Raw genomic sequence first — 11,011 nt, forward strand, 5'->3', positions numbered from 1 at the left:
GGCCTCGTTTCCATCGCCTGTTCCGTCCAAGCCGGTTGGCTCCCACACGTTCCATTGCCTCCCGATGAACACGACGCATTCCGTTGCCTCCCGATGAACATGAAGCATTCCGTTGCCTCCCCGTGAACACGACGACGATGCAGTTTCTCCGTTCCGACTCAGCCGTGTACACGAGCCCTGGCCGTACGTATGCGCGAGTAGGCGTTCGAGACCCCGCCTATATGTACGTACATGGCCGTATTTTCTTTCTTGCACCCTGGCCGTTGTACGTACGTGTACATGCTACGCGCGCGCCTCTACTACGACACGTGCACGCCTCTACTACGACACTTGCGCGCCTCTACATCCACCAGTATGTACGTACACGTTCACGACCAGAATGACAACGCTACGTATGTTTTGACCAGGTGGGTCCCGACTGTCAGGCACTTTCTTGCGTGCAAAGATGTAGCTGGTGGGTCCTAGCAGTCAGGGAGGCAAATCGTTTTTTTTGGACGCACTTCTTTGCGTGCGAAGGTGTAGCTGGTGGGTCCCAGCAGTCAGGGGGGAAACATTTTTTTCACGAAATACGGTGGCCCATCCAGTGGGTCCCTGCTGTCAGGTGGAGGAATAATTGTTTTGCGCATAATAAGGAGGCACTTCCTTGTGTCCGCCGTGGACCCAACTGTCAGCCTTCCCATGCACAGTACTCTTCTGATGGAAGTCGGTCGTTGACCACATTGACCACGCCACACCGAGAGCACCACGGCGGTGGACGATGGTGAGGCCTAGGAAGGGGATGACGCGGAGCCGGGGAAGACGCAACAGTGGATGCCCACGCGAAGAGGAGTACGAGGGTTCACTAGTTCGGCTACGGTGTGAGGCTACCGTCGCCGCAGAATAACAGGGGGCGTGGGTGAGTAGAGGGATGGCCTGGCCAGCGGTGGGAGTAGTAGGGGGCATTGATACGTCCATTTTGCATCATGCTTTTATATCAATATGTATTGCATTATGGGCTGTTATTACACATTATATATCAAATACTTATGGCTATTCTCTCTCTTTTTTATAAGGTTTACCATGAAGAGGGGAAATGCTGACAGCTGGAATTCTGGCTGGAAAAGGAGCAAACATTGGAAACCTATTCTACATTGCTCCAAAAATCCTGAAACTCCACGGAACTTATTTTTGGAATTAATAAGAATTATTGAGCGGAAGAAACACCTGAGGGGGCTCACACCCTGGCCAGGAGGGTGGGGGCGCGCCCACCCCTACTAGGCGCGCCCCCTGTCTCCTGGGCCCCCTGGTTGCCTTCCGGTGTCCATCTTCCGCTATATGAAGGCTTTTACCCTGGAAAAAGTCGTGGGCAAGCTTACGGGACGAAACTCCGCTGCCACGAGGCGGAACCTTGGCGGAACCAATCTAGAGCTCCGGTAGAGCTGTTCTGCCGGGGACACTTCCCTCCGGGAGGGGGAAATCATCACCATCGTCATCTCCAACAATCCTCTCATCGGGAGGGGGTCAACCTCCATCAACATCTTCACCAGCACCATCTCCACTCATAACCCTAGTTCATCTCTTGTATTCAATCTTGTATCCAAACCACAAATTGGTACCTGTGGATTGCTAGTAGTGTTGATTACTCCTTGTAGTTGATGCTAATTGGTTTACTTGGTGGAAGATCATATGTTCAGATCCTTAATGCATATTATTACTCCTCTGATTATGAACATGAATATGCTTTGTGAGTAGTTATGTTTGTTCCTGAGGACATGGGTGAAGTCTTGCTATTAGTAGTCATGTGAATTTGGTATTCGTTTGATATTTTGATGAGATGTATGTTGTCTTTCCTCTAGTGGAGTTATGTGAACGTCGACTACATGACACTTCACCATTATTTGGGCCTAGAGGAAGGCATTGGGAAGTAATAAGTAGATGATGGGTTGCTAGAGTGACATAATCTTAAACCCTAGATTATGCGTTGCTTCGTAAGGGGCTGATTTGGATCCATATGTTTATGCTGTGGTTAGGTTTACCTTAATACTTCTTTTGTAGTTGCGGATGCGTGCAATAGGGGTTAATCATAAGTGGGATGCTTTTCCAAGTAAGGGCAGTACCCAAGCACCAGTGCACCCACATATCAAATTATCAAAGTACCGAACGCGAATCATATGAGCGTGATGAAAACTAGCTTGATGATAGTTCCCATGTGTCCTCGGGAGCTATTTTCTCATTATAAGAAATTGTCTAGGCTTATCCTTTTCTACAAAAAGGATTGGGCCACCTTGCTGCACTTTATTTACTTTCATTGCTTGTTACTCGTTACGATTTATCTTATCACAAAACTATCTGTTACCTATAATTTCAGTGCTTGCAGAGAAAACCTTACTGAAAACCGCTTATCATTTCCTTCTGCTCTTCGTTGGGTTCGACACTCTTACTTATCGAAAGGACTATGATAGGACCCCTACACTTGTGGGTCATCAAGACTCTTTTCTGGCGCCGTTGCCAGGGAGTGTAGCTCTTTTGGTGAGTGGAACTTGGTAAGGAAACATTTATATAGTGTGCTGAAATTTTCTGTTACTTGTCACTATGGAAACTAATCCTTTGAGGGGCTTATTCGGGGTATCTTCACCCCGACCAGAAGAGCAAAGAGTTGCTCCTCAACCTACTAAACTTATTGAAAATATTTACTTTGAGATTCCTTCGGGTATGATAGAGAAACTGCTAGCTAATCCATTTGCAAGAGATGGAACATTGCATCCTGATTTACACCTTATATTTGTGGATGAAGTTTGTGGATTATTTAAGCTTGTAGGTATTCCCGATGATGTTGTCAAAAGGAAGGTCTTCCCTTTATCTTTGAAGGGATATGCATTGACATGGTATAGGTTATGTGATGATACGGGATCTTGGAATTATAAAAGATTGAAGTTGGAATTTCACCAGAAGTTCTATCCTATGCATCTTGTTCATCATGATCGTAATTACATATATAATTTCTGTCCTCGCGAAGGAGAAAGCATCGCTCAATCTTGGGGGAGGCTTAAGTCAATGTTATATTCATGCCCCAATCATGAGCTCTCCAGAGAAATGATTATTCAAAAAATTTATGCTCATCTTTCTCTCAACGATCGCAACATGCTCGATACTTCCTATGCTTTTTCTTATATGCTGAAGACTATTGAATTCAAATGGGACTTATTGGAAAGAATTAAACACAACTCTGAAGATTGGGGTTCCGACAATGGTAAGGAGTCAGGTATGACACCTAAGTTTGATTGTGTTAAATCTTTTATGGATACCGATGCTTTTCATGGATTTAGCGTTAAATATGGACTTGACTCTGAGGTAGTAGCTTCTTTCTGTGAATCTTTTGCTACTCACGTTGATCTCCCTAAGGAGAAGTGGTTTAAATATAATCCTCCCATTGAAGTAAAAGTAGTTGCAGCTATTACAGTTGAAGAAAAGACTGTCACCTATAGTGATCCTATTGTTCCTACTACTTATGTTGAGGATAAAGGATCATGCTAAAACTTTGACTGTTGTTCGTAAGAGTAATACTAGGACTTATACACCTCCTGAGCAAATCAAAGTTGAACCTAGTATTGCTATGGTTAAAGATCTCTTGGATGATGATTTAGATGGGCATGAGACTGCTAATATTGTTAGACTAGATACTAAGATACATAGACCTGTGGTAGGCATGCCTGTTATTTTTGTTAAAATAAGAGATCGTTGTTACCATGGCTTATGTGATATGGGTGCCAGTGCTAGTGCAATACCCTATGACCTATATAAAGAAATTATGCATGACATTGCACTAGTTGAATTGGAAGGTATTGATGTTACGATCAAACTTGCCAATCGAGATACTATTTCACCAATTGGGATTGTTAGAGATGTTGAAGTCTTGTGTGGGAAGGTTAAATACCCTATTGATTTTCTTGTTATTAGTTCTCCACAAGATGACTATTGTCCCATTATTTTTGGTAGACCCTTCTTGAATACAATTAATGCTAGGATTGATTGTGAAAAGGATACTGTCACAATTGGCTTAGAGGGTATGTCTCATGAGTTTAATTTTGCTAAGTTTCGTAGACAACCTCGTGATAGAGAATCACCTAGCAAGGATGAGATTATTGGTCTTGCTTCTATTGCCTTGCCTCCTACTAATCCGTTAGAACAATATTTGCTAGACCATGAAAACGATATGTTTATGAAGGAAAGAAGGGAAATAGATAAAGTGTTCCTTCAACAGGAATCTATTCTAAAACATAACCTTCCCGTTGAAATTCTAGGGGATCCCCCTCCACCCAAGGGTGATCCTGTGTTTGAGCTCAAACCATTAGCTGATAATCTTAAGTATGCTTATCTTGATGAAAAGAAAATATATCCTATTATTATTAGTGCTAACCTTTCAGAACAAGAAGAAGAAAGATTATTGAAAACTCTGAAGAAGCACCATGCTGCTATCGGATATACTCTGGATGATCTTAAGGGCATTAGTCCCACCTTATGCCAACACAAAATTAAATTGGAGGAAGGTGCCAAACCAGTTAGAGATCCTCAACGACGACTGGATCCCAAGATGAAAGAAGTGGTAAGAAAGGAGATACTAAAGCTCCTTGAGGCAGGTATAATTTATCCCGTTGCTGATAGTGATTGGGTAAGCCCTGTCCATTGTGTTCCTAAAAAGGGAGGTATTACTGTCATTCCTAATGATAAATATGAATTGATCCCGCAAAGAATTATTACAGGTTATATGATGGTAATTGATTTTCGTAAATTAAATAAAGCTACTAAGAAAGATCATTAATTACCCTTTACCTTTTATTGATCAAATGCTAGAAAGACTATCCAAACACACACATTTCTGCTTTCTAGATGGTTATTCTGGTTTCTCTCAAATACCTGTGTCAGTGGGGGATCAATCAAAAACTACTTTTACTTGCCCTTTCGCTACTTTTGCTTATAGACGTATGCCTTTTGGTTTATGTAATACACCTGCTACCTTTCAAAGATGCATGATGGCTATATTCTCTGACTTTTGTGAAAAGATTTGTGAGGTATTCATGGATGATTTCTCCGTTTATGGATCCTCCTTTGATGATTGGTTGAGCAACCTTGATCGAGTTTTGTAGAGATGCGAAGACACTAGTCTCATCTTGAATTGGGAAAAGTGCCACTTTATGGTTAATGAAGGCATTGTCTTGGGGTACAAGATCTCCGAGATAGGTATTGAAGTTGATAAAGCTAAAGTTGATGCTATTGAAAAGATGCCATGTCCCAATAAGAAGTTTCCTTGGTCATGCCGGTTTTTATAGGATGTTCATTAAGGACTTTTCTAAAATCTCTAGGCCTCTGACTAATTTATTGCAAAAAGCACTACAAAAAAATACACTTCTGCGATGATACGTGTTTGTCACAGTAGGTCGCGTTTTTTGTCATGCATGTACATCCATGACAAATTTATGACAGAATCAAGATAGTCATACTTGTGCTGTCGTAGAAGTGTTTCATGACATTACCAAAATTATCATCACGGAAGTGTCCACTTCCATGACGATAAATCACGCGTCACAGAAGTGCTTTCGTCAAGGGTGACTCACACATGGCATCCCTCGTAACGGAACGCCGTTAAGCTATCAGGTCGGGTTTTGGATCCGATAACCCGTTAACAGCCCGGACCAATGGGAAATTTCCACGTGTAAAATTCTGATTGGCCGAAGGGAACACCTGATAGCTCGTCAGTGGGCCAGATGTCGCCCGTCCATTGGAGGAGACATGTGTATGATATGTCGACACGTGGATGGGCCTAATAGAGGCCCATATAGGTTAAAAAGGCTGGCCCAGTCAAAGGCCCATAGTACTTAATTAGGTACTAGTGGCCCAGCCCAATAACGGCCTGCTTAATAAAGGCCCATTTACGGCCCAAAGCCAGATCTGGCCCGTTAATTGTTCGGCCAAAATTTGGGCCCATTTACGGCCCGAAGCCAGATCTGGCCTGTTAATTGTTCGCCCAATAATTGGGCCCATTTGCGGCCCGAAGCCAGATCTGGCCCGTTAATTATTCGCCGAATATTTGGGCCCAACTACGGCCCATTGACTTTCGGCCTATTAGAGGCCTGATGTAGACATGGGCCCATTTCAGCCCGGTGTGACTTTCGGCCTGTTTGAGGCCTGATGTAGACATGGGCCCTTTTCAGCCTGGTGTGACTTTCGGCCTGGGAATGGCCCGTGCTGCCGATGGGCCATATATGGTCCGACGGGACATCGGGCCCACTAACGGCCCATGCTAAAGGTGGCAACAGTTAAGCGCAACGTGACTTTGGGCCTGTCAAAGGCCTATCGCGTAATTCGGCCCATTGATGCCTGTACTAATCTTTCAGCCTCTTAAAGGCCCATGATATCAGTGGGCCAACTAAGGCCCGAGATATGTTTCAGCCTGGTAACGGCCCGTGAGCTAACTGGGCCCAAAATGGCCCGGTCTACATTTCAGCCTGCTGAAGGCCCGTCGACGACTAGTGAAAATTGAGGCCCAACATGCATTTTGGCCTGCTAAAGGTCCGTGGTTTCATCTCTGCCGTAACAGGCCAGTACAATATTAAGCCTGTTAATGGCCCAATGCCACCTGGGCCAAACTAAGCGCTGGGTCGACAAAAGGCCCAACTAGAATGTAGGCCGGTGTAAGTTTGGGCCTGGCGCAATGTGTGAAGGCCCCAATCATTCGGGCCCAAGAAAGACGCAGTCCGGCCCAATTGTGGCCTGCTAAAAACCAGGCCTGTTAGAGTCGAATGTTTTAGCCCGGTCGAGTACATCTGATATTTTTTCAGATAGCGAATGATGGCAATAACTTGTAGGAATTAAGAACAAACCTACTCTATACAATAAAGAAATTACGACATAGTAACTAAGAATAAACCTACACTATACAATAAATGATTTAAGGTATATTACATCCATTGGGCATCGAAGTTTGCCACCAGTGATCATAAAGCGCAATGAAGAAGCAGATTACAAAAAAGTGGGCACCATTGCAGCATAACAAAATAATACTGAACTGAGACCACATGCAAGACAATTCAAAAAAGGTTAGCCTTGCGGGGGAACTGCTGCGCAAGCTGCTGAGCAAGGCTGTGAGACCGGCCTAGCATGTCGGTCATAGCTTCCAGGTGTAGCTGTCCAGCGATGAGGTTCTCATTGGTGTTCTCCGGAATCTTTCTTAGAGATTGGACTTCAAGTCGAAGTTGAGTTGCAGAATGCCTTTCTGCTAGAACTTGGGACTGCAGAAGTCGAACTGATTCAGACAATGAATTCTGTGAGCTTGTCTGACTGCTAGTCTCAAGTAACTTGAACACTGCATCAAGACAAGACTTTGGGGTTGTCTCGCTATCTTCAAGATGTTTTGCCTTCTTTGCTGCAATATATGTTGGGTTTGTCTCACAGCCTTCAGCAGACTTGTGCATGCCATCAGGCATATCACCCTGAAACAAAGCAGAGAGATGACAGGGTTTGCACGTGTATAAACAAAGATGATAACTGTGCTGTCAATTCCATCCAATTTCAAATTAGAAAATAAAGAGTAAGTTCAAAATATCAATATCATAATTTGGCATTGTTCATAATGCGGGGAGCTTCACCACACTACTGGATTACCATGTCAACATAACAAGCATAAATGAAGGGCAAATAAAATCATTGTATCCATTTTGGATAATGTGCATGGCATGTTGTTCACATCATCAGCCACATCAGTAAGAGAAAATAGGAGATGACAAGGTGCAAACGTGGGCTGCTTCACCATACACTGGATTATAGATCCACAAAAACAAGCATACATATAGGGAGTATTAAGTAATGTGCATGGTATGAATAAGGAATTTGGTTTTACAAGTAAAACTTAGAACTTATGGTTCTTGCGAACACATTTTGGTAGAAACAACAAACTAAACAGCAGTAAACGAAAGGGAGTATGAGCAAATTAAAAAACAGTTGAGGATACAAGCTTTAGAAGGACTGACTTACATTAACAGTTAACATCGGCTTTATAATGCCCTTCTCCATGTCAAGGGAAGGATAACTCAAGAATTTCAGCACAAAATCTTCTTCATAAGCATTGCCTGTACTCTACATTTTGTAGAGAGTAATTACATATATGATAATACTGGAAGGGATAGAGGATAATAAAGATAAGATGCAGATTGATGCTACATAATCAACTACCAATCCCTGGAAGTACAAGCATTACAGGACAACATGTACTAACAAGAGCAATGGGCTACAATTCTGCACTGGCATTGTCTGTATTCTACTTGTTGGTAAGATTAAATATAGATATGATCTTTTTTAGTAAATGGTGGGCGGGGGAGATTAGATGCAGAATGCTACACAATGAACCAATCCCTCTTCCCATAATACAAGAGTGTTTTGAACACTGGTGTACTGTACAAAACGTTCTTATATTATGGGACGGAGGGAGTAGCTGTTAATGTAAGTACATTGATAGACCACGTTCAGTCCTTACAAGAGGACTGCAGAGCTAAACCTCTTCAAAAGCATTGGGTTGATTCTAAATTTATGTAAGAGTCCATACGGATCTTATAATGTCCACCAAATGGACGATTACAAGGCTAACATGTGCAGTGATGCTACATAATCAAACATCTATGAAAGTAAGTATGGTCATATAGGGCAAGAGCTACTCACAAGAGCAATGCAGTGTGCAGTATAGTTGCGAGATTCTGTGGTCCCTTGAGAACAAATGTTCTTTTGCTAACAGTTTTCGTACAAGTGAGACATTAAGGCAAATGCAGAAATGTAGTTCAAATTGTGATGTGATATCATAGACAATACCTTACGCTGCAGCCGATACCAATGTGTAACAAGATTATTCCAGTCACTGTCGGATAAATGTAGCACCCCATTCCAATTTCTTCCCGAAAATTCCCAAGAAAAATCCCGAATTGGATCCAAAATTGACGGGTTAATGTGAGCTTATCCATGCGGTTAGGCACTCTTCAAATAGGAATCCATTTTCTAATCGGCTTTCGTGCTTTGGTGAGTCGTCAGAGATCTTTTTGATGAACTATGTTGTGTTGAAGGGATATCTATATGATCCGATCGATTGCATAAGACCCGCGGTAGCAATAGAACGGGGAAAGTATACAGAAAAGACAGATCTTTTCACATTTTCTTCATCTTACTATTTACTAACGCATAATAAAATCATGTTAAAAAAATATTTGTTCGTTGACAATTTAAAACAAACCTTCCAAGTACTTCAAGAACTTAAATACTCTTTAATAGATGAAAATAAAAGGATTTCTAATTTGATAGTAACATAATGTTGGATCCATTCCTTTTGAATTGTCACTTTGTCCATCATGATTCTTGGGAAGAGACATTGGCAGTAATTCACCTTGGACAATTTATTTGTGAAAATGTATGAGACAAATGTATGCATTTCGATTAGGGTCGTATTCTATGGTTACGATTCTACCAGATATGTCTTTTTGATTCCATAGAAAATCTATTTTATGGTATAGGCGCTTATGACCTCCCCCTCTATGCCTTGCGGTAATGATTCCTCTGGAATTACGACCTTTACCACAACGGTGCCGTCCATGGATCAAATTATTTCGTGGATTCGTGAAATTCTCGAGCCAAAAGATGGATGCATATGCTGTGTTTCATTTTGCTAAATGATATCAATTAAATGGTGTATCAATTCCATAAATTGCATATAGCAATAAATAAATCAGCAAAATTCTTTCTAATATTTTAGATAGAAAAAATGTTTCTTCTATCTAAAGTATTAGAAAGAATGTACCCTTCTATCCAAATCCAATTTGCATTGATAAAATAAATCCAAATTCCAGTAGTAGATGAATAATTGCAAATTTGTGTGTGTACGAGATTAGAATAATTTCAAAATAACTGACATAATTCTGTATTATGAAATTCCATTCCCATTAGAATATTCATTGACAGATAATAAAAAAAAAAGGAAAACTCTAATATAATAGAAAATGAAATGAAACGGTCGACCCAGACATTGAAGGTCGACCCAGGCGGATATATGCTATAAAATATATACCGTAGCGAGTGTAGTTCAATGGTAAAATATCTCCTTGCCAAGGAGAAGATACGGGTTCAATTCCTGCCGCTCGCCCGCTTAATTTCTCAAAGTACTATGATAAAAAGTTTAGTCTAGTTAACTGTTTAACTACTTATATTAAATTAAGTATTAATTAGGTGTTAGTCTAGTGCCGTATCCCCAGAATAGGTCCTATTCTTCTACCTTTTCCTGGTAGTCGATGGCTATTCAGAGCTACCACCTTAACACCAAAGAAGAGTTTGACCCAATGCTTTATTTCTGTCTTAGTGAATCCTGATTCGACATTAAAAGTATATTGATTCTTTCCCAATAAATGAAGATTTTTTTCTGTGAATACTGCGTATTTGATTCCAAGAGAGAATTAAATTAATTAGGCCTTGAACTTGTACTTTCGTTTAGAATTTAGGCATTATTTTCCCCTTGCTTCCGAAAAAGAGTCAAGAAACACTAATGGCAACCCTTCGAGTTGACGAAATTCATAAAATTCTCCGTGAATGTATTAAACAATATAATAGGAAAGTAGGGATTGATAATATAGGTTGCGTAGTTCAAGTGGGGGATGGGATTGCTCATATTATAGGTCTTGGTGAAATAATGTCAGGTGAATTAGTCGAATTTGCAGAAGGTACTAGGGGTATTGCTCTAAATTTGGAATCCAAAAATGTTGGGTGTCTGGATATACCAAGAGAGATCTACGGTCTAAAGAGGCTACTATGAAATATTTACTCATGGGTGGGGCAAGCACTTCTATTCTGGTTCATGGTTTCTCTTGGCTATATGGTTCATCTGGGGGAAAATCAAGCTTCAAGAAATTATGAACGGTCTTATCAATACACAAATGTATAACTCCCCAGGAATTTCAATTGTGCTTATATCCATCACTGTAGGACTTGGGTTTAAGCTTTCCCCAGC

General features: G+C 41.4%; 1 long non-coding RNA gene across 1 annotated transcript in view; it reads left to right on the plus strand.

Annotated features, from left to right (window-relative positions):
* LOC119282163 overlaps positions 1-10,762 on the plus strand; it is a 97,053-nt gene extending 86,291 nt beyond the window's left edge. The window contains exons 3-4 of the long non-coding RNA XR_005138645.1: positions 7,831-7,836; positions 10,653-10,762. This is a non-coding gene — a long non-coding RNA (uncharacterized LOC119282163). The remainder of the gene's footprint in view (positions 1-7,830; positions 7,837-10,652) is intronic.
* Positions 10,763-11,011: the final 249 nt, after the last annotated feature.

Source organism: Triticum dicoccoides, chromosome 3B, assembly GCF_002162155.2.
Source record: "Triticum dicoccoides isolate Atlit2015 ecotype Zavitan chromosome 3B, WEW_v2.0, whole genome shotgun sequence".
Classification (NCBI taxonomy): Eukaryota; Viridiplantae; Streptophyta; class Magnoliopsida; order Poales; family Poaceae; genus Triticum; species Triticum dicoccoides.